Here is a 5,015-nt window from a genome sequence, read left to right on the forward strand (position 1 = left end):
CGCACACACACACACACATTAATTCTTTTCCAGCTTCTGCATCACCTTTCTATATCCTTGAATATATGAATGCTTAGTTGTTGTTTTTTAATTTTTTTTTAATTTGCCAGAGGGTATGTTAGTTGCCAGAAAGGGACAGAGAGAGAGAGAGTAAGAAAGCACTCCGCTGGGGCATGGTCACGCTGCAAGCCCTTCTCCTCTATTCTCTCGGGATTTTGGGCACACATGCACAAGTACCCAGCATGAGTGTTTTTTGTTTTTTTTTTTTTTTTTTTTGGAGCACGACTTTGGCCTACAAATCGGTTATGCTTTGGAGTGCTGGTGGAGCAGGACATCAAGCACTAGACCTGTTTTTTTGGTGAGTGTTGGGGGAGCGCAGCTTTTCTCCCGGGCCCATTATTTCTGGTGGGTGCACCAATTCAGTCCACAGACCGAGTTTGCTCTTTCATTCTGCTAGAGCAGGACTTGTGCCCACAAATCGATCCTTTTTGGTGCTGGTAGAACCCGACTTATTTGTGCAGACCCAGTTTTGTTTCTGAGTGCTGAAGCAGCACCACTTCTGTATCCAGACCTGCTTTTGCTTGTGGGTGCTGGAGGAGTTCATCTTCAGCCTGTTGATCCATTTTTTTCTTGTGGGTGCTGGTGGAATACCACTTCTGGCTTCAGACCCATTTTTGCTCTTGGGTGAAAGTGGAGCAAATTATGTCTGCCAGGCTTGTGGGTGCTGGGGGAGCACAACTTTGCCCTTTTCTCTGCTCATTTTTCTTTTGGGGTTCTTGAAGTGAGTGCCTTGTATCCCCAGACCCATTTTGTTTTTGAGTGCTTGTGGAGCATGACTTCTGTCCCCAGTCTCCTTGTTGTGGGTGCTAGGAGAGATAGACAGAAAGAAACAGAGAGGGAGTCCCTCCCCAGGGGATGCCACAATACCCTCTCCTCCATCCTTCTCCCGGTATTCTGAGCATGCATGCATATGAACTATTCCGGAATCCAGCTCCTTTACCTTCATGCCACCTGTTGTCTCCAGCACATCCTCTCTTAAGGTAAGAGATCTCGAACACTCTGAACTCCCAGATGGCGACCACAGTTCAAGTCCCGGACCTGGTGGGCTTACTTTCTCACTTTTCCTTTTCTTCTCTCTGTGTCTCTCTCTGGTCTAAATAAATAAATAAATAAATACAAATAAATAAAATAAATAAATCTGTAATGATATATGTTTGAAGTTTTTGTTTTGCAAAAATATGAAAGCCAAGGTAGTTTTTTTTTTCACATTACACATTTTTTCTAAACTTTTTGAAGATCTCTTCCTTTTTTTGAGAGAGATTTTTTATATATGGTGTGCGCACTTCTCAGAGAGACAGAGAGACAGAAAGTAAGAAATCACCCAAGATGGAGTGGCCATGCCACAGTCCCTTCTCCTCCATTCTCTTCTTGTGGTTTTGGGCACACATGCATTTGCACCCAGCATGGTACTCAAGCCGAGGTCGACCATGTGGGAGTCCAGTGCCTCAACCATTATGCCACGTGCTGGTCCCTTAAAGATCTCTTTGACATGAAATTTTAACATTTTGGGCCTGAAAGAGGAGTTCAGGATAGAGGGGGTCATGCAGTGTTTCTAGCACTTTTCCCTGGCAGGGTTCACCTGACCTTGCTAGTAGCCCTAGACAAGTCCAAGGTCAGGAAAACTGGCTATTCAGCCAAAGGCCAGCAGCCCAGACCTTGAGACTCCCCAGGGTTGACTCAAGCCAAGAGTACAGGGAAGGACCAAGCTGTGAGCAAGCCAAGGGTCAAGTGGAGGCAGCAAAGGAGACTGCAGAGGGGGGCTACAGAAGTGGGAGGGGCCTGGGAGAGGCAGGACAGATGAGGCCAGGCATCCACAGGCCCTGAACTGCAAGAGGTCAGGCCTGAGCAGAGAGAGGGAGGGTGTGGTTTAACCTCTGTCAGAGTGGACATGGTGGTGGGGGGTGGGGAAGGGGGGCCTTCTAGGACAAAGGAGAGTAACAAGCATGCATAGAATTTAAGTAAGCATGTGTAGCCTGTGGTGACCTTGCAGCCCTGCCCCATAGCAACTTTGTAACTCTTAGTGACCTTATATCCCTCATAGGAACCTAACAACTCTGTACCTAGCAACTCTGTAACTTCATTACACTAGAATATCTAACAGCCCAGTAGCCCAGTTCATACCTGCATAATTTTTTACCCAATCAAAAGTATGTATAACCACATATGGGAGACAAAGAAACTAAAATAAATGAAAGGAAGAGTCCCCAGAAACCCAGGGCTCAGCCTTTGGATGTGAATCTGCTGAGCCAGTGCTAACACATGAATAAATCACTGTTTTCCTGCAAAAGTCTTGGTGTCCTGTCTCTCTCTCTCTCACTGAACATCCTGCAACAGGGAGGATAGACTTCAGATGGAAAAGAAAACAAAACAGGAGGCCAATTGGTTTTTACCTAAGAATAGACTTTAGGATGCCTCTACCAGGCCCCCTGGATGTCTCTCTCCTCTCCCACTGCCCTTTACTCCTTCCACCCACAGCTCCCCTAAGACTGGGCCACCTTGTACCTCCTGCTCCTGGTGGCTAGTTCTCAGAGACTATGGAGCTGTGGAGGCAACTGAGGCAGGGTGGACTGGTGCCCCCAGAGCTGGTCCACTCCCCTGGACCCTGAGTGGTTTCTCCCAGGTGGAGAGTCCTGGCCAGACCCTCATGTCTCCAGGGGAAGATAGTAGAGGTGCCAGGAAGAGTCTGCTGTGGACCTGGGAGGAGCTGGGAGTGTGGGTTTGGAGGAACAGAGATGGGGAGAGAGAGAGAGAATGAATGAATGGGAATGAATGAAAACAGAAAGGACCAGAGACTGAAAGACAGGAATAGAGGAATATGAGGATACTTCAAAAAGTTGATGGGAAAATGGAACTAAAATACAAGTTTATTTTGGTGCAAAAAAAATGTTGAAACTCATGTATAATTTTTTTCATGACACGGATTTTACATGAACTTTCTGAAGACCTCCCCGCAGGGGAAGAAACAGAAACAGATAAACCCAGAAAGAGAAATAGAGGCAGAAAGCAAGAATTAAGAGCAGGGTGGCCAGCTGCCTGGGTGCCGTAGTTGCACAGTGCTCTGCAGTGCTGGAGGCCATATGGAAGGTCAGAGTTCAGGTCAAGTTTGGCTCATGCCCTCTGGGCACGGGTGCCCATGGTCCTGGCTGGCTGGAAGGCTGAGGGATGGACTGTGTTGTGAGACCCTGTGGAAGGCACTCGCTTCTCTCTCTTTTAATAAGAACAGAAAGAGATAGCAAAAGGTGGAGAAAACAAAGAAATAGAGACAAGGAAAAACAGAGAAGACAGCAGGAAAGACAGAGATAGATAACAAGAATGGGGATGATGAGAGAGCAAGAGCGAGTAAGACAGTAAGAGATAGTGAAATAAAAACAGACAAACACAGACAGAGGAGGAGATAGAAAGACACCATGAGAGGCAGGACGACAGTCTGAGTCCAGGGATACGGTGGGTCCTCGTCCTCTGAGTGGAACGCCTGGGACACCTCCTTCCTGCCATCAAGGAACCTGCACCCAGTGGATGTCCAGCTGCTGGACCAGCTGTGCAGCCTGGGGCTGAAGTTCGGGGCGCTGCGGGAGGCACTGGACACCATCCTGGAGGAGGAGGGAGAGAGCAGCGAGGAAGAGGAGGAGGAGGAAGATGAAGAGTCCCAGGGGAAGCTGGAGGAAGGACAGCAGAGGACCTCCTGCCCAGCTCCACGCCTCCCTGACTTTGAGATGACTATCTGAGGCTCTGCCAGGGCCCCTTAGCCTGACACATGAGTGAGAGGCTGATTCCTGTAAAGGGGAGGGACGACTTGCAGGTCAGATAAGCTGTGGCACCAGCGCGTGCTGCGTGAGCAGGGCTTTCTCTGAAGGCGTCTGCAGTGAGGTTTGGGCATCGGCCTGGGCGCTGTGGGCAGATGTGAGGCTGTGTGTGCGGATGACAAGAGAGGCTTCAGAGACACTGTGAGTGAGCATGGGGTGTGAGGATGTGAGGCTGGTGTGTGCGGATGACGGGGCAGGCTGTAGATGCTGTGAGTGAGCATGGGCTATGATGGACATGCTGGCAGATGAGGGCTTAGATCAAGGCTGTCCAGTGTGGCAGCCACTGGCCACACATGGCTACCGAGCACTGGAAACATGGAGAGTCCAAACTGGGATGTGCTGTGAGTGTAAAACACACACCGAATTTCAGAGCCTCACATGACTTAAAATCATTTAAAATATTGAAAATCTTAATTACATGTTGAAATGATAATGCTCTGAGTATGTTAGGATAAATATAGCTAAAATTAATGTTACCTGTTTATTTTCAATTAATTAATTATTTATTTTAATTTGCTAGAGGGCTTGTGCACACCCAAAGGGAGAAAGTGAAAAGTACCCCCCATGGGGCACGGTCGTCGCAATCCCTCTTCCTCATCTCTCCTTCCTTTCAGGATTTTGGACATGCACTATATATATATATATTTATAAGTGAGCAAATCCAGGACTTGAACAACACAGTTGGCCAGGTGGGATCCAGCCACCTTAGCCACCATACCACTGGTGGACCCCAAACTTATTTTTTTGCTTATTTGTTTGTAATAAAGTATATATTGGGTTAGCTGAAAAGTCATGACGGATTTTTCTATGCAAAAATGCATCATGACTTTTCCAACAACCCAATATTTACATTTTACCATTTTAAGCTCTTTTTCTCATTGCCAGAGGTCATGTGTACACACCAGATAGGGAAGGGGAGGGGGAGCACCCCTCACTGGAGTGCGGTCACACCACAATCCCTCATTTCTCCATCCCATGAGTATTTGGGGCACATGCACATACATGCCCAGTGTGTTTTCAAGTTGGAAAGGTTGGGATTTGATCTGTAGTTGGCTATGTGGGATCCCGCTCCCCTAACTGCTGTGCTAAGGGCCAGCCCTCATTTTGACCATGTTTAAGTGTGAGGTTCAGTGGCGTTAATTACATTCACGT

The 5,015-nt window shown here is 47.7% G+C and overlaps 1 pseudogene; it reads left to right on the forward strand.

The window, feature by feature from the left end:
* Window positions 1–2,594: 2,594 nt before the first annotated feature.
* LOC102472908 (glutamate-rich protein 4-like) lies at window positions 2,595–3,977 on the forward strand (annotated as a pseudogene).
* The last annotated feature ends 1,038 nt before the right edge of the window (window positions 3,978–5,015 follow it).

Source organism: Tupaia chinensis, unplaced genomic scaffold (genome assembly GCF_000334495.1).
Source record: "Tupaia chinensis unplaced genomic scaffold, TupChi_1.0 Scaffold000067_1, whole genome shotgun sequence".
In the NCBI taxonomy this organism is placed as follows: Eukaryota; Metazoa; Chordata; class Mammalia; order Scandentia; family Tupaiidae; genus Tupaia; species Tupaia belangeri.